The sequence below is a fragment of the Scyliorhinus canicula genome, chromosome 13 (genome assembly GCF_902713615.1).
Source record: "Scyliorhinus canicula chromosome 13, sScyCan1.1, whole genome shotgun sequence".
NCBI lineage: Eukaryota > Metazoa > Chordata > Chondrichthyes > Carcharhiniformes > Scyliorhinidae > Scyliorhinus > Scyliorhinus canicula.
Genome location: NC_052158.1, coordinates 162153089 through 162172859, shown reverse-complemented (window position 1 = coordinate 162172859; position 19771 = coordinate 162153089). Strand labels below are relative to the sequence as shown.

The 19771-nt window shown below is 48.3% G+C and overlaps 1 protein-coding gene across 1 annotated transcript in view; it reads right to left on the bottom strand.

Moving 5' to 3' along the window:
* LOC119975681 (dentin sialophosphoprotein-like) overlaps positions 1-19771 on the bottom strand; it is a 155507-nt gene that overhangs the window by 116143 nt on the left and 19593 nt on the right. The window lies entirely within an intron of this gene.

Here is a 19771-nt window from a genome sequence, read left to right as displayed (position 1 = left end):
CTATTGCTCTGGTACCCACCCCCCTGCCATACTAGTTTAAACCCTCCCGTGTGACACTAGCAAACCTCGTGGCCAGGATATTTATGCCTCTCCAGTTTAGATGCAACCCGTCCTTATACAGGTCACACCTGCCCCGGAAGAGCTCCCAGTGGTCCAGATAACGGAAACCCTCCCTCCTACACCAGCTGTTTAACCACGTGCTTAGCTGCTCTATCTTCCTATTTCTCGCCTCACTGGCACGTGGCACAGGGAGTAATCCCGAGATTATAACCCTAGAGGTCCTATCTTTTAACTTTCTGCCTAGCTCCCTGAACTCCTGCTGCAGGACCTCATGCCCCTTCCTGCCTATGCCGTTAATACCAATATGTACAACGACCTCTGCCTGTTTGCCCTCCAGCTTCAGGATGCCCGTTACCTGTTCAGAGACATCCTGGACCCTGGCACCAGGGAGGCAACATACCATCCTGGAGTCTCTTTCACATCTACAGAAGCGCCTATCTGTGCCCCTGACTATAGAGTCCCCTATGACTATTGCTCTTCTGCGCATTGACCCTCCCTTCTGAACATCAGAGCCAGCTGTGGTGCCAATGCTCTGGCTGCTGCTGTTTTCCCGATAGGCTATCCTCCCCGACAGTATCCAAAGGGGTATACCTGTTCCAGAGGGGGACAACCACAGGGGGTTCCTGCACTGACCGCCTTCCCCTTCTGGTGGTTACCCATCTCTCTGCCTGTACCTTGGGTGTGACCACATCTATATAACTGCTATGTCCGACGCTTTCCGCCACCTGCATGCTCCTATATCTAACTGCTGCACCAATCGAACCATGCAGTCTGTGAGGGGCTCCAGTTGGGGGCACTTTCTGCAGATGAAGCCATTCGGGATGCTGGAAGCCTCCCGGACCTGTCACATCTCACAGTCAGAGCACTGCACCCCTCTAATTGAAACTACGTTAACTAATTGATAAATTACATTTTAAAATAATTTTTTTTTTAAAGTTACTGTTAACATGGGCAGCACGGTAGCACTGTGGCTTCACAGCGCCAGGGTCCCAGGTTCGATTCCCTGCTGGGTCACTGTCTGTGCGGAGTCTACACGTTCTCCCTGTGTCTGTGTGGGTTTCCTCCGGGTGCTCCGGTTTCCTCCCACAGTCCAAAGACATGAAGGTTTTGGTGGATTGGCCTTACTGACCAAAAAAAGTTAGGAGGGGTTAGTGGGTTACGGGGATAGGGTGGAAGTGAGGGGTTAAGTGGGTCGGTGCAGACTCGATGGGCCGAATGGCCTCCTTCTGCACTGTTTATTCCTTGTTCTAACTATACATTTCCCAGCACTAGATTTCTACTATACATGTAAATGCTAAATACAGTACTCTACGGTCTCTGGCATAGATACTCCTCTAAATTATGCTTAAGTAATTAATTAATTAATTATGTAATGTGAGAGTACCTTTAAGAAATGGGTGCTTCAGAAATGTACCTGTAAGAAATGAGTGTTTACTACTGCAGTGATGTCAGAGAGTGGGTGGAGCTGGGCTGTCTGTCAGTTTTTTACTTTCATTTTAGGCTGTTTGCTGCAGGGTGCTCTTTAGTTTTGTTTTCAGTGTTGGAGCTGAAGCCAGACAGAGCAGGTGTACTGTTGATCTCTCTGCCATGAAAAGACTATCTCTTAAACATTTGCTGAATTCAGAATTATAAATGTTCTCAGTAGTGAATGTAAACCTAATGTGCTTCTGTTGAAAGGTGTTTCTTTTGTCTTCTAGATGTTGTTTGGGAAGTTATTAAGGATTACTTAGTGTTGTATTCTTTGGGGGTTGTATTTGAATTGATGGTTACTAAGATGTTCACTGTATGTTTTAAAAGATTAACTTGAATTCATAGAATAAACATTGTTTTAAATTAAAAGTACTGTAAAGCTCTGTTTGCACCACACCTGCAGAGTGGGCCGTGTGCTCCCCATACCACAATCTATTAAAAGTTGTGGGTCAGGTGAACTCCACAATACACTTGGGTTTCTTTAAACCCTGGCCCATAACAAATTGGGGGCTCGAGAGGGATAAAAATATATTGGATTGGCTTAGTGAACTTGAAGACAGTGAGGGGTGAGCATATTGTGGGTGTTTTTCAGGTGTGGTATTTCAGTTTAAGGAGGGAGTGTGTTGTGGAAAATGGCTCTTTCAGAGGCTCAGAAGTTTTTGGGGGTGGAGACGGTCACACACAGTACCTTATAGACAGAGACTAAAAGCAGACTGTTAGATTTGGCAAACACATTGCAGTTAACGTTTCCTGACAAAATGTGAAAAGATGAGGTGATTACGGTGGTGGCTAAGCATTTAAAGTTCCCTGAGATAGAGTTTGACTCATTGGAAATGGCAAGAATTCAGTTACAAATCAAACAAATGGAACATGAGAAAGAATTAAAGCAGCTTGAATACGAGAGACAGGGAAAAGAAAGAGAGAGAGAAAGAGATAGAGAGGAAAAATAAACAGAGAGAGAAAAAAGGAGAGAGAAGAAAGGATAAAAGAAAGAATAGCCTGAGCAGAACAAAAAGAAGGACAAGGGGTTATCAGGAAAAAAGATAAAGAGAAAGAGTTTGAACTTCAGAAAATGGCCATTAAACATGACAGTAAGTTAAAATTGGCAGATGTAAAGGGAAACGTACAGTTGGATGATAGTGATGAGGACAGTGAGAAAGAGCGTCAAAGTCGAAGGCTTGCTGGGAATCTATTTAAATATGTCCAAACATTGCCAAGGTTTGACGAGAAGGAGGTGGAAGCCTTTTTCATTTCATTTGAGAAGATGGCTAAACAAATGAAATGGCCACAGGACATGTGGGTATGACTGATTCAAACAAATTTGGGAGGTAGCGCTAGTGAAGTGTTTGCATCACTAACGGAGGATGTATCTGGGACGTGTGAGGAGGTGAAAAATATCCATCTTAGGTGCATATGAGCTAGTGCCTGAAGCTTACAGACAAAGATTTGGAAATTTAAGAAAAAAATTTGGTCAAACATACATGGAGTTTGAAAGGCTCAAACAGAAAATTTTGATAGGTGGATAAGGGCTTTGAAAATAGACCAAACGTATGAAGCTCTCGGAGAAATTATACTTTTAAAGGAGTTTCAAAATTCAATTCCTGATGTAGTGCGAACTTATGTGGAAGACCAGAGGGTTAAAACAGCGAGATTAGCAGCAGAATTGGCAGATCATTATGAATTAGTTCATAAATCAAAGCTTGGTTTCTGACATCAGTTTCAGCCGGTGAGGGATAGAAACTGGGGACATGAGAAATACTCAAGTGATAAAGGTAAAGGTGATCTGATGGGAGATAATAAAGAGAGTGTACCTCAGATTAAAAAAGAAATCCAGGAGGATGGAACATAAATGAAATAAAGTTTCAAATGTTTTCACTGTAATAAACTAAGCCATGTAAAGTCACAGTGTTGGTGGTTGAAGAAAAGCACTGGGAAGGCTGATGTGGTAAAACAGGATAAGACAGTGGGATTTGTTAAAGTGGGAAAGGAAAGCCCAAGTGAAGCGAAGGAGGTGTAAAAGATTGTACAGCCTGATCAAGAGGTGATTGATAAGAAGGTGCCAGATCGCTTTAAAGAATTTACTTGTGTGGGTAAAGTTTACTCATGTGTATCAGGAGGAGCAGGTAAATAAGTCACAATTTTAAGAGATATGGGAGCTAGTCAATTTTTAATGGTAAGAGATGAGGAGTTATGTTGTTTGGGAAGAATGTTGCCAGAAAAGGTGGTGATATGTGGAATTCAGGGTGAGAGGAGTAGTGTTCCATTGTATAAGGTAAGGTTGGAAAGTCCAGTGAAGAGTGGTGAAGTGGTAGTAGGAGTAATAGAGAAACTATCTTGTCCAGAAATACAGTTTATCTTGGGTAATAATATAGCTGGATCATGGGTGGGAGTGATGCCTATGGTGGTTGATAAGCCAGAAGAGAATCAGACAACTGAAGTGTTGAAGGACGAATATCCTGGGACTTTTCTGGATTGTGTAGTAACAAGGTCGCAAAGTCACAGGTTAAGACAAGAGGAGAAATCAGAGAGTGAAGATGAAGTTGAAGTGCAATTATCGGAAACGATTTATGATCAGATGGTTGAAAAAGAACAAGAACAGGTGGAGGATTAGGCAGATATTTTTAGTTCAGGAAAATTAGCGGAGTTACAATAGAGAGATATAGACATAAAACCGGTGTGTCAGAAAGCATATACGGAAGAGGAATCTGCGTGTGTACCAGAGTGTTATTACCATAAAAGTGATGTCTTGATGAGAAAATGGAGACCTGTACATATGCAGGCGGATGAAAAGTGGGCAGATGTTCATCAAGTAGTATTGCCGGTACGGTATAGAAAGGAGATATTGCGAGTAGCACATGAGATTTAAAGCAGACCAAGCAGGCCAGCAGCACGGTTCGATTCCCGTACCAGCCTCCCCGGACAGGCGCCGGAATGTGGCGACTAGGGGCTTTTCACAGTAACTTCATTGAAGCCTACTCGTGACAATAAGCGATTTTCATTTCATTTCACCAGTGGGAGGTCATTTGGGAATAAGGAAAACCCAAGTTAAAATCCAGAAACATTTTTATTGGCCTGGACTACATAAAGATGTCGTTAAATTTTGTCAATCATGTCACACATGTCAAGTGATAGGGAAACCTCAAGCAGTGATAAAACCAGCGCCCTTAATACCCATTCCAGCATTTGAGGAACCTTTTACATGGGTCCTAATTGATTGCGTACAACTGCTTCCTAAAATGAAAAGTGGGAAGCAATATCTTTTGACGATAATGGATGTGTCTACTAGGTTTCCAGAGGCCATTCCGGTACTTAATATTACAGCTAAAAAGATTGTGGAGGAGTTACTTAAATTCTTTACGAGATATGGACTACCCACAGAAATACAATCGGATCAAGGATCAAATTTTACTTCCAGGTTATTCAAAGAAGTTATGGATAACTAAGGAATAAAACAATTTAAGTCAACAGCGTACCATCCAGAATCACAGAGAGCTTTAGAAAGGTGGCATCAGACATTAAAGGCAATATTGAGGGCTTATTGTCAAGATTATCCAGAAGATTGAGACAAAGGAATTCCATTCGTACTGTTTGCAATTATGGATGCACCTAATGAGTCAACCAAATTTAGTCCTTTTGAACTAATTTTTGGTCATGAGGTAAGAGGACCACTTAAATTGATTAAGGAAAAATTGGTGAGTGAGAAATCAGAAATGACACTATTGGATTACGTGGCGAATTTTAGGGAAAGATTAAATAGAGCAGGTGAATTGGCGAGACAACATTTAAAAGTTGCACAACATGTGATGAAACGGGCAGCGAACAAGAAATCCAAAGTTTGTAATTTTGCCAGTGGGGATAAAGTTTTAGTGTTGTTACCAGTGGTAGGTGTACGTTTAAAAGCAAGGTTTTGTGGACCTTATCAGATTGAAAGGAAATTAAGTGAGATGAATTATGTGGTAAAAACACCAGATAGAAGGAAGACTCACTGAGTGTGTCATGTGAATATGCTTAAAAGATACTTTGAAAGGGAAGGAGAGAAAAAGGAGGTTTTAATGATTCTAACTCAAAGTGACGAACCAAATCCAGATGACTGTGAATTTGACATACCTCAAATTAAATTGGAAAATGAGGATGTACTTAAAAATTGGGATAAATTGTCGAGGTACCTTCCAAAGGAGAAAGAAGCTGACCTGAAAGAGTTATTGATATCGCGTGGGCAAGCTTGTAGAGATAAAGTGGGAAGTACTAAAATGGCTATACATGATGTAGATGTGGGAAATGCTGTTCCAATCAAACAACATCCACATAGACTTAACCCTTTAAAATTGGCACAGGTTAACAAAGAGATTGAGAGTATGCTTAAAAATGGCATAATTGAAGTGGGTTGCAGCCAATGGAGCTCACCCATGGTGACGGTACCTAAACCAGACAGTACCCAACGTTTGTGTGTGGACTATAGAAAGGTTAATGCAGTTACAAGAATGGAATCTTATCCTATCCCACGTTTGGAGGATTGCACTGAGAAAGTGGGACAATCAGCTTTTATTTCCAAACTGGATTTACTTAAAGGTTACTGGCAGGTACCTTTATCCGAAAGGGCGAAGGAGATTTCAGCTTTTGTGACTCCAGGTGGTATATACCAATTCAAAGTTATGCCATTTGGCATGAAAAACGCCCCAGCCACATTTCAACGGTTAACTAACAAAGTTGTTTCAGGATTACCCAATTGTGCGGTATACATCGACGATCTGGTAATTTTCAACCAGACATGGGCAGAACATTTGAAACATCTGATGGAGTTATTTGATCAACTTCAGGAGGCAGGTTTGGTGATAAACCTAGCCAAAAGTGAATTTGGAAAAGCCCAAGTCACTTTTCTTGGCTATACAATGGGGAAGGGTCGAATGGTAACATGGGATGTGAAGACATCAGTTATTGAGGAGTTTCCAATAGCCTCAAGACGAAGGGAAATAATGCGATTTCTTGGCATGAGTGGATTTGATCAAACATTTGTGCAAACGTTTTGTCGTGTGATTACTCCACTGATGGACTTGCTGAAGAAAGAGCAAAACTTTCAGTGGACAGCGGATTTTCAACAGGCATGTGACTGCCTGAAACCTGTGATAAGCAATGATCCTGTATTGGAGAATTACAAGGGACTCTGTGATCAGATTGAACTAAATTATCTGACTTTAAAGAGACATGATGAGGAGTAGAGAAATGGATGGATCGTGTAGAGACCTTCATGTGCAAAGAGACTGTCAATCGAGAAAGATTTCAGTTGGAAGACAAATGGAAAAAAGGTGGACTATATTATTGCACCTGTTTGCGTGTGTTGTTTTTTGAAATGAAACACTAAATTTACTGTGTGCATTTCTTAAAGGATAGTGACAAGGTGAAAAATGAAACCATCTCGAAGTTGATGGTTTATTTATTTTTTCTTGGGGGGAGGTGTCATGTGAGAGTACCTACAAGAAATGAGTGTTTAAGAAATGTACCTTTAAGAAATTAGTGTTTACTACTGCAGTGATGTCAGAGAGTGGGTGGAGCTGGACTGTCTGTCAGCTTTTTACTTTCGTTTTAGGCTGTTTGCTGCAGGATGTGTTTTAGTTTTGTTTTCCGTGTTCGAGCTGAAGCCAGACAGAGCAGATGTACTGCTGTTCTCTCTGCCATGAAAAGACTATCTCTGAATCATTTGATGAATTCAGAACTATGAATGTTGTCAGTAGTGAATGTTAACCTAATGTGCTTCTGATAAAAGGTGTTTCTTTTGTCTTCTGGATGTTGTTTGGGAAGTTATTAAGGATTACTTAGTGTTGTATTCTTTGGGGGTTTTATTTGAATTGATGGTTGCTAAGATGTTCACTGTATGTTTTAAAAACATTAACTTGAGTTCATAGAATAAACATTGTTTTAATTTAAAAGTACTGTGAAGCTCTGTTTGCACCATATCTGTCAAGTGGACCGTGTGCTCCCCATACCACAATCTATTAAAAGTTGTGGGTCAGGTGAACTCCATGATACACTTTGGGGTTCTCTAAACCCTGGCCCATAACAATTATGTTTGATTAGTTTAACAATGTTTAATTTTTAAATTTAGTGCTGATTCCCTACCAGCCAATCAGGTCACAGCTTTCCTGTGACGTCTCTTTTCAGTTCCCCCCCCCCCCCCCCCCCCCCCAGTCAGATCACTCAGAATAGCCGAATATCCCCGGCTCTCCCTCCCTCTCCCTCTCTCTCTCTCTCCCGCTCCCAGGAATAAAGGCTGCTGCAACCTAGGGGTAAGATTTTATGTCACCGGCCTTCCCAGGGTGCTCCCTTGGTTTTCTTTCTGCTTCCCGGAATGCACTCTGTATCTTGGAATTTATTTTGACCAACAGTGTCAAACTGAGAATGGACAGCAAGAGAATTAAATTGTTAAAATGTTTTCAATTTTGTATTAATTTTAATTTCAAGAATTAATTTCAAGTCCAGGCTTTCTATTCCAGTAATAAGACTGTGACTGGTGTTGGAATTGATTCATAACTGTAATATTTGGGGTTATCATAAATTTACCAAGTCAAAGAAGATCATAAGGAAGGTGAGGGGCCGGATTCTCCATTTCTGAGACTAAACGCGCAATCTTCTGGCCTCGTTACGCTCACGCTGAAATGAAACGAGGCTGGTGAATAGCGGGAGATGCCATAAATGTGAACCGCGCCAGGTGCCAAATGCAACCGGCCCCCTCCCATATCATGGAGTTCAACCAACCTATCCCTTTAATGTATTGTTGCTTTTGAAGCACACGGTTGGTCTCCAGGTGTGGTATTAGTTATCGACACATGGGTTTTTAAACACAAAACAATGTTTATTCCATGAATTCAACTTAACCTTTTTAAATAAACATTGGATCATTTACCACCCCTCACTTCAAAGATAACCCCGAAAATAATACAACACTAAATAATCCCTCAAAATGTTCCTTCAAACCTACAAAAGACTTAACACCTTTAAACTGAAACACATCAGGTTAAAGACATTACTATTATGAGTTTAAATCACCCAAATGATTCAGAGATAGTCGTTCCTGGCAGAGATCACAGCAGATCCAGCTCACTGCAAACACAGACACGCCCAAGCTCTTTTTCTCCATGCATCTCTCAGCAAACCAGCCAGACACGTTTCAGCTGCTCTCTCAAACTGAAATTAAAAGCAGAAGTGAGCTCAACTCAGCTACCCCCACCCTCTGACATCACTTCAGCAATATGAGCTGCCTAATTTCTTAAAGGTACATTGCTTAAACATCCATTTCTTAAAGGTACTCTCACATAACAAGATACATTAATGGCGTTCAAAAGGCATCTTGACAAACACATGGATAGGATGGGTATAGAGGGATACGGCTCAAGGAAGTGCTGAGGGTTTAGGTAAAGGTTGATATCATGACCGGTACAGGCTGGGAGGGCCGAAGGGCCTGTTCCTGTGCTGTATTGGACTTTGTTCTTTGTTTTTCAGGACTTGTACCCGGAGGAAACCCAGGCAGACACATGGACAATGTGCAGATTCTGCACAGAAAGTGGCCCAAGGCGGGAATCGAACCCGGGTCCCAGGTGCTGTGGAGCAACAGTGCTAACCACTGTGCTACTGTGCTGCCCCTACTGACTGCTGAGGACTCTGGCTGTGCGGCTGAAGGCTGTGGCTAATAGGGGATTGGGAATCATGCTTAAGTAAGCACTTCACACAACCCAAGTGGATTCCCATGAGTAGGCGGGTCATGTAGCATGTGGGAGTCATTGCCCAGCTTCCCAATTTAACCTTGATGCCTGGACACCGTGGGAGGCAGCACCACACATGCAGCAGCCAACATCCGAACACCCAGGGGATGGGACACAGCTCCGGGGACATGTCCACAGCCGGAGGGTGGGTGGGTGCCACAGGGAGGGGGCCAGCACCCTGTCCAGGTGGTGTTGTGAGTGGTTGTCCGGGGTGCAGGGTCTGGGGCCCGGGTAGGGGGGCCTGCTGAATCTGGGAGTGCATGGGGAGAGCGTTCCGGGAAGGAGCATCAGTGGGAGAATGGAGGGTCCCGGGGTGAGAGCCATCGCTGTCTGTCAGTCTAACCCCCGCTCTCAATGCCTTACAGATGTTGAATGCTATGGTAGGGAAGTTGGACACAGAGGTTGCCCTAATGATGCTGGTGCTACATGATGCAGCCAGACGCCAGGGAAGGCAGCGGCAGCAGCGTCTTCAGAGGCTCGAGGACCCCGGACCCCGTCCCACACCCTGAGGACCCAGCCACCAGTCAGGCGAGGGAGGGAGCCAGAGGGGTAGTCCCACGATGGCCCAGGGTGTACAGGGGTCACTGGTTGTTTGAACGCATGACGGACAGACCATGCCGCAGGAGGCTCCGCCTCAACAAGGAGACAGCGTGACACCTGTGCCATATCCTCACGGACATGGCAGCAAGTAGAGGGTGCCTGCTCCTGGTGGCCGTCAAGTTCACTGCAGCCCTGAACCTTTCTGCCTCAGGATCATTCCAGGGCTCGAGCGGGGACCTGTGTGGCATCTCGCTGCCCACAGCCCACAGGTGCATCCAGCCGGTCACGGCTGCCCTGTATGCCCAGGCGGATGCCCTGTATGCCCAGGCGGATGCCCTGTATGCCCAGGCGGATGCCCTGTATGCCCAGGCGGATGCCCTGTATGCCCAGGCGGACGACTACATCATCTTTCCCATGGACCAAACCCAGCAAGATGCCCGGGCAGCAGGATTCTCCGCCAACGCCAGGATGCCCAAGGCTCAGTGGCTGATAGACTGCACACATGTCACCCTGAGCGGCCATCTTGGAATGATTTACTTTAACAGGAAGCGTTTTCCTGAACATCCAGCTTGTGTGTGACCACCAGATGAAGATATTGCAGGTGTGTCCCCACTTCCTGGGGAGTGTGCATGACAGCTACATCCTGCAACAGTTGGTCATCCCCACCCTCTTCGAGGAGGACCCCAGGATGGGCGGCTGGCTCTTGGTGGAGAAGTGGTACCCACTGAGGACCTGGTTAATGACGCCAGTACAGAGGCGGGAGAGTGAAGCGGAGACCCGGTACAGCGAGGTCCATGTGGTCTGTCATTGAGCAGTGCATCGGATTCCTCAAGATGTGGTTGCGATGCTCGACCACCCCAGTGGTGCCCTACAGTACCCCCCACCCCCCATTTTTATCAACTGCCACATAAATATCCCACACAGCTGCAGTACTCTATATATAACCCTTAATGAATTCCACCCTTAAACTGTTCCAATTTAATAACAAGGTCCCATAAACCAGTTCGCATTTTTTAAAGATGTGGCCCAGCACACAGCGCTGAACACCCGGTTTGGATGCTCTTGTGTACTTTCCAAAACACAGGTTTGAATATCTTCCAGAAAACAATTATTTCTTTCCAAGTTAGTAAGCAGTCTGGAAACAACTTTTAAAATGCAGATAGAGAAAACCCTTCTGTTCAGTCTGTGCCAAACAAAACCAGTTCAAACTCAAAATGAAAGTAAAACCAACTTCCAGAGCCACAGCCCAGCTCCACCCACACAATGACATCACTGAAGCCATGGTTAGTGGTTAGTGGGGAGCGCAGCAAGATAGCTGCCTTGGTCGTCCGTGCCTGGACACAGCCCCAGTCCCATGGTGGGTCACCCCGGGCCCATGGCTGTCCCCTGGTCATCCCACCCAGTCCAGGGCAGGGCCCCCTCCACACACCAGCCAACACGGTCAATGTCCGGGCCGGCAACCCATGGTCGCGCTTCACTGTGTCCTACCCTCTCTCTCTCCCTGAGCAGCCACGGTCCCAGTTTCCCAATATTTAAAACCACAAGTGAACCACGTCGTCAGGAGCTCACCCATCAGAGGCGGAGAATCACGGACTCCCCGGAGAATACAGGGTCAGGCTCGCTAATGATATGCAAACGGTGTTTACTGTATGTGCGTTCTGGAATGCATTGAAGCTGATGTCAAGGTGACGCAGAATTGCGATTTGGTGTCAAATTGGCGCCCGCTGCAATTTTGACGTCGGAACCGATTCTCCGACCAATCACGTTGGGGAATGCTGACCTGTATCTGTGTAGTGACTGACAGGGTGAAGGATAATCAGACAGTGTCTGTGTAGTGACTGACAGGATAAAGGTTAATCAGACAGTGTGTGTGTAGTGACTGACAGGGTGAAGGTTAATCAGACAGTGTCTGTGTAGTGACTGACAGGGTGAAGGTTAATCAGACAGTGTGTGTGTAGTGACTGACAGGATAAAGGTTAATCAGACAGTGTGTGTGTAGTGACTGACAGGGTGATGGTTAATCAGACAGTGTCTGTGTAGTGACTGACAGGGTGAAGGTTAATCAGACAGTGTCTGTGTAGTGACTGACAGGATAAAGGTTAATCAGACAGTGTGTGTGTAGTGACTGACAGGGTGATGGTTAATCAGACAGTGTCTGTGTAGTGACTGACAGGGTAAAGGTTAATCAGACAGTGTCTGTGTAGTGACTGACAGGGTGAAGGTTAATCAGACAGTGTCTGTGTAGTGACTGACAGGGTAAAGGTTAATCAGACAGTGTGTCTGTAGTGACTGACAGGGTGATGGTTAATCAGACAGTGTGTGTGTAGTGACTGACAGGGTGATGGTTAATCAGACAGTGTCTGTGTAGTGACTGACAGGGTAAAGGTTAATCAGACAGTGTCTGTGTAGCGACTGACAGGGTGATGGTTAATCAGACAGTGTGTCTGTAGTGACTGACAGGGTGAAGGTTAATCAGACAGTGTGTGTGTAGCGACTGACAGGGTGAAGGTTAATCAGACAGTGTGTGTGTAGCGACTGACAGGGTGAAGGTTAATCAGACAGTGTCTGTGTAGTGACTGACAGGGTGATGGTTAATCAGACAGTGTCTGTGTAGTGACTGACAGGGTGATGGTTAATCAGACAGTGTGTCTGTAGTGACTGACAGGGTGAAGGTTAATCAGACAGTGTGTGTGTAGCGACTGACAGGGTGAAGGTTAATCAGACAGTGTGTGTGTAGCGACTGACAGGGTGAAGGTTAATCAGACAGTGTCTGTAGTGACTGACAGGGTAAAGGTTAATCAGACAGTGTGTGTGTAGTGACTGACAGGGTGATGGTTAATCAGACAGTGTCTGTGTAGTGACTGACAGGGTGAAGGTTAATCAGACAGTGTGTGTGTAGCGACTGACAGGGTGAAGGTTAATCAGACAGTGTCTGTGTAGTGACTGACAGGATAAAGGTTAATCAGACAGTGTCTGTGTAGTGACTGACAGGGTGAAGGTTAATCAGACAGTGTCTGTGTAGTGACTGACAGGGTGAAGGTTAATCAGACAGTGTGTGTGTAGTGACTGACAGGGTGAAGGTTAATCAGACAGTGTCTGTGTAGTGACTGACAGGGTGAAGGTTAATCAGACAGTGTGTGTGTAGCGACTGACAGGGTGAAGGTTAATCAGACAGTGTCTGTGTAGTGACTGCCAGGATAAAGGTTAATCAGACAGTGTCTGTGTAGTGACTGCCAGGATAAAGGTTAATCAGACAGTGTGTGTGTAGTGACTGACAGGATAAAGGTTAATCAGACAGTGTGTGTGTAGTGACTGACAGGGTGAAGGTTAATCAGACAGTGTCTGTGTAGTGACTGACAGGGTAAAGGTTAATCAGACAGTGTCTGTGTAGTGACTGCCAGGATAAAGGTTAATCAGACAGTGTGTGTGTAGTGACTGACAGGATAAAGGTTAATCAGACAGTGTGTGTGTAGTGACTGACAGGGTGAAGGTTAATCAGACAGTGTCTGTAGTGACTGACAGGGTGATGGTTAATCAGACAGTGTCTGTGTAGTGACTGACAGGGTGAAGGTTAATCAGACAGTGTGTGTGTAGTGACTGACAGGATAAAGGTTAATCAGACAGTGTCTGTGTAGTGACTGACAGGGTGAAGGATAATCAGACAGTGTCTGTGTAGTGACTGACAGGATAAAGGTTAATCAGACAGTGTCTGTGTAGTGACTGACAGGGTGATGGTTAATCAGACAGTGTCTGTAGTGACTGACAGGGTGATGGTTAATCAGACAGTGTCTGTGTAGTGACTGACAGGGTGATGGTTAATCAGACAGTGTCTGTAGTGACTGACAGGGTGATGGTTAATCAGACAGTGTCTGTGTAGTGACTGACAGGGTGAAGGTTAATCAGACAGTGTGTGTGTAGTGACTGACAGGGTGATGGTTAATCAGACAGTGTGTCTGTAGTGACTGACAGGGTGAAGGTTAATCAGACAGTGTGTGTGTAGTGACTGACAGGGTGAAGGTTAATCAGACAGTGTGTGTGTAGTGACTGACAGGATAAAGGTTAATCAGACAGTGTCTGTGTAGTGACTGACAGGGTGAAGGTTAATCAGACAGTGTCTGTGTAGTGACTGACAGGGTGATGGTTAATCAGACAGTGTCTGTGTAGTGACTGACAGGGTGAAGGTTAATCAGACAGTGTCTGTGTAGTGACTGACAGGGTGAAGGTTAATCAGACAGTGTCTGTAGTGACTGACAGGGTGAAGGTTAATCAGACAGTGTCTGTGTAGTGACTGACAGGGTAAAGGTTAATCAGACAGTGTGTGTGTAGTGACTGACAGGGTGAAGGTTAATCAGACAGTGTCTGTGTAGTGACTGACAGGGTAAAGGTTAATCAGACAGTGTGTGTGTAGTGACTGACAGGGTGAAGGTTAATCAGACAGTGTCTGTGTAGTGACTGACAGGGTGAAGGTTAATCAGACAGTGTCTGTGTAGTGACTGACAGGGTGAAGGTTAATCAGACAGTGTCTGTGTAGTGACTGACAGGATAAAGGTCAATCAGACAGTGTGTGTGTAGTGACTGACAGGGTGAAGGTTAATCAGACAGTGTCTGTGTAGTGACTGACAGGGTGAAGGTTAATCAGACAGTGTCTGTGTAGTGACTGACAGGATAAAGGTTAATCAGACAGTGTCTGTGTAGTGACTGACAGGGTGAAGGTTAATCAGACAGTGTGTGTGTAGTGACTGACAGGGTGAAGGTTAATCAGACAGTGTGTGTGTAGTGACTGACAGGGTGATGGTTAATCAGACAGTGTCTGTGTAGTGACTGACAGGATAAAGGTTAATCAGACAGTGTCTGTGTAGTGACTGACAGGATAAAGGTTAATCAGACAGTGTGTGTGTAGTGACTGACAGGGTGAAGGTTAATCAGACAGTGTGTGTGTAGTGACTGACAGGGTGATGGTTAATCAGACAGTGTCTGTGTAGTGACTGACAGGATAAAGGTTAATCAGACAGTGTCTGTGTAGTGACTGACAGGATAAAGGTTAATCAGACAGTGTGTGTGTAGTGACTGACAGGGTGAAGGTTAATCAGACAGTGTGTGTGTAGTGACTGACAGGGTGAAGGTTAATCAGACAGTGTGTGTGTAGTGACTGACAGGGTGAAGGTTAATCAGACAGTGTCTGTGTAGTGACTGACAGGATAAAGGTTAATCAGACAGTGTCTGTGTAGTGACTGACAGGTTGAAGGTTAATCAGACAGTGTCTGTGTAGTGACTGACAGGGTGAAGGTTAATCAGACAGTGTGTGTGTAGTGACTGACAGGATAAAGGTTAATCAGACAGTGTCTGTGTAGTGACTGACAGGGTGAAGGTTAATCAGACAGTGTCTGTGTAGCGACTGACAGGGTAAAGGTTAATCAGACAGTGTCTGTGTAGTGACTGACAGGGTAAAGGTTAATCAGACAGTGTCTGTGTAGCGACTGACAGGGTAAAGGTTAATCAGACAGTGTGTGTGTAGTGACTGACAGGGTAAAGGTTAATCAGACAGTGTCTGTGTTCCGTCAGATACTCCAGAATGCGGAGAAACTCCCGCTATTCTGATAAATCCCCGGAGGTGTTGAACACATTTGTTCATGTGTGACTCCCACCCCCCTCCAGTGACTACTTTCATTGTCACGGTTACAGCAGCATGACTGACAGTTCTCAATGCAAACAAAGGATTTTATTGGAATTCTGGACACAGTGGCTAATTCATTTTGAAGATTTATCAGTCCTCCTGGGTAAACGTTAATCTGTTTTATTCCACAGATACTCAATTACTGTGATAATGTTCTCTGTGAGTAGAACCCTAATCAGGACAATAAGTATCTTTAATTACAGGGCAAGGTTGTTATTCATTCTCTAATCATTTCAAGAGACAAACAAGAATGAAGAATAAAGTCAAATAAATCCGATTGATTTTGTATTTTGGTGAAAATCTGGGATTGAAATGATTGGAATGTGGATTCAGACAGGGCCAAAGCAAAATGCAGCCAGTTCCCATTCCTGCTCCTGTTCCAGCTCCCGGGCTGTGTGCAGGGTCCCAGCGGATTGACTCCAGGTGACTGGGTTTGCCAGGAGGACTCATGTTCTGCACTGAACCAGTCAGATCGTGATAATGGGCAATGGGGATCAGTGAAAATGTCAGCACCCTTTTCCATGGCCAATGGAATTGGGAAGGAGGTGGAAGCTGTTCGGCAGAAGGCAGAGAAATGGAATTCCCCCTTCCCCCAGGACATTTGCTGGGATTCTGGATTACTGATCTAGTGACATTAGACAGCACCATGGCCATCGCCCCTTCGACCCCCACCCAACCCCCACCCACTCATCCCCCTCACCCGTACTCACCCCCACCACCTCACCCCCCTCACCCCTACTCACCCCCACCCACTCACCCCCATTACCCCTACTCACCCCCACCCACTCATCCCCATTACCCCTACTCACCCCCACCCACTCATCCCCATTACCCCTACTCACCCCACCCACTCATCCCCATTACCCTACTCACCCCCACCCACTCATCCCCCTCACCCGTACTCACCCCCACCACCTCACCCCCCTCACCCCTACTCACCCCCACCCACTCACCCCCATTACCCCTACTCACCCCACCCACTCATCCCCATTACCCCTACTCACCCCCACCCACTCATCCCCATTACCCCTACTCACCCCACCCACTCATCCCCATTACCCCTACTCACCCCCACCCACTCATCCCCCTCACCCGTACTCACCCCCACCACCTCACCCCCCTCACCCCTACTCACCCCACCCACTCACCCCCATTACCCCTACTCACCCCCACCCACTCATCCCCCTCACCCGTACTCACCCCCACCACCTCACCCCCATTACCCCTACTCACCCCCACCCCCTCACCCCATTACCCCTACTCACCCCCACCCACTCATCCCCCTCACCCGTACTCACCCCCACCACCTCACCCCCCTCACCCCTACTCACCCCCACCCACTCATCCCCATTACCCCTACTCACCCCCACCCACTCATCCCCCTCACCCGTTCTCACCCCCACCACCTCACCCCCCTTACCTCTACTCACCCTCACCCACTCACCCCCATTACCCCTACTCACCCCCACCGACTCACCCCCATTACCTCCACCCAACCCCCACCCACTCACCCCCATTACCTCCACCCAACCCCCACCCACTCATCCCCCTCACCCGTTCTCACCCCCACCACCTCACCCCCCTCACCCCTACTCACCCCCACTCACTCACCCCCATTACCCCTACTCACCCCCACCGACTCACCCCCATTACCTCCACCCAACCCCCACCCACTCATCCCCCTCACCCGTTCTCACCCCGACCACCTCACCCCCCTCACCCCTACTCACCCCCACCCACTCACCCCCATTACCCCTACTCACCCCCACCCACTCATCCCCCTTACCCGTACTCACCCCCACCACCTCACCCCCCTCACCCCTACTCACCCCCACCCACTCACCCCCATTACCCCTACTCACCCCCACCCACTCACCCCCATTACCTCCACCCAACCCCCACCCACTCATCCCCCTCACCCGTTCTCACCCCCACCACCTCACCCCCCTCACCCCTACTCACCCCCACCCACTCACCCCCATTACCCCTACTCACCCCCACCGACTCACCCCCATTACCTCCACCCAACCCCCACCCACTCATCCCCCTCACCCGTACTCACCCCCACCCACTCATCCCATTACCCCTACTCACCCCCACCCACTCACCCCCATTACCCCTACTCACCCCCACCCACTCACCCCCATTACCTCCACCCAACCCCCACCCACTCATCCCCCTCACCCGTACTTACCCCCACCACCTCACCCCCCTCACCCCTACTCACCCCCACCCACTCACCCCCCTCACCCCTACTCACCCCCACCCACTCATCCCCCTCACCCCTACTCGCCCCACCCCCTCACCCCCCTCACCCCTGCTCGCCCCCACCCCCTCACGCCCTCACCCCTGCTCGCCCTCAGCCCCTAATCCCCTCACCCCCACTCCCTCACCCCCTCACCCTCTCACCCCTACTCACCTCCACCCACTCGTCCCCCTCACCCGTACTCACCCCCACCACCTCACCCCCCTCACCCCTACTCACCCCCACCCACTCATCCCCCTCACCCGTACTCATCCCCACCAGCTCACCCCCATTACCCCTACTCACCCCCACCCCCTCACCCCCATTACCCCTACTCACCCCCACCCACTCATCCCCTCACCCGTACTCACCCCCACCACCTCACCCCCCTCACCCCTACTCACCCCCACCCCTTCACCCCCCTCACCCCCCTCACCCCCTCACCCCTACTCACCCCCCACCCCCCCACCCCCTCACCCCTACTCACCCCCACCCCCCCACCCCCTCACCCCTACTCACCCCCACCCCCCACCCCCCCACCCCCTCACCCCCCTCACCCCTACTCACCCCCACCCCCACCCCCTCACCCCTTCACCCCCCTCACCCCTACTCACCACCACCCCCTCACCCCCCTCACCCCTACTCACCCCACCCCCTCACCCCTGCTCGCCCCCACCCCCTCACCCCCTCACCCCTGCTCGCCCCACCCCCTCACCCCCCTCACCCCTGCTCGCCCTCACCCCCTCACCCCTACTCACCCCCATCCCCTCACTCCCCTCACCCCTGCTCGCCCCCAACCCGCTCGCCCCCACCCCCTCACCCCCTCACCCCTGCTCGCCCCCACCCCCCCCACCCCCTCACCCCCTTCACCCCCCTCACCCCTGCTCGCCCCCACCCCCTCGTCCCCCTCACCCCTACTCACTCCCACCCCCTCACACCCTTCACCCCTGCTCGCCCCCACCCCATTACCCCTACATAGATCCCTGAAAGTTGCCACCCAGGTTGATAGGGTTGTGAAGAAGGCCTATGGTGTGTTGGCCTTTATTGGTAGAGGGATTGAGTTCCGGAGCCATGAGGTCATGTTGCAGTTGTACAAAACTCTAGTACGGCCGCATTGGAGTATTGCGTACAGTTCTGGTCGCCTCATTATAGGAAGGACGTGGAAGCTTTGGAACGGGTGCAGAGGAGATTTACCAGGATGTTGCCTGGTATGGAGGGAAAATCTTATGAGGAAAGGCTGATGGACTTGAGGTTGTTTTCGTTAGAGAGAAGAAGGTTAAGAGGTGACTTAATAGAGGCATACAAAATGATCAGAGGGTTAGATAGGGTGGACAGTGAGAGCCTTCTCCCGCGGATGGGGGTGGCTAGCACGAGGGGACATAGCCTTAAATTGAGGGGTAATAGATATAGGACAGAGGTCAGAGGTGGGTTTTTTACGCAAAGAGTGGTGAGGCCGTGGAATGCCCTACCTGCAACAGTAGTGAACTCGCCAACATTGAGGGCATTTAAAAGTTTATTGGATAAGCATATGGATGATAAGGGCATAGTGTACGGTTAGATGGCCTTTAGATTTTTTTTCCATGTCGGTGCAACATCGAGGGCCGAAGGGCCTGTACTGCGCTGTATCGTTCTATGTTCTATGTTCTATGTTCTATTACCCCTGCTCACCCCCACTCCTTCACCCCCTCACCCCTGCTCTCCCTCAGCCCCTCGCCCCCAGCCCCTCGCCCCCTCACACCTGCTCGCTCCCAGCTCCTCGCCCCCCCTCACCACTGCTCGCCCCCACATCCTCACCCCCTCACCCCTGCTCGCCCCCACCCCCTCACCCCCCTTCACCACTGCTCGCCCCCAGCCCCTCGCCCTCCCTCACCACTGCTCACCCCCACCCCCTCACCCCCCTTCACCACTGCTCGCCCCCAGCTCCTTGCCCCCCCTCAAGGCCCTTCACCTCTGCCGGCCCCCTCGTCCTCACCGCCTCGCCCCCCTCACCCCTATCCCTCGCACCCCCCCTCTCACATTCTTTTTTTA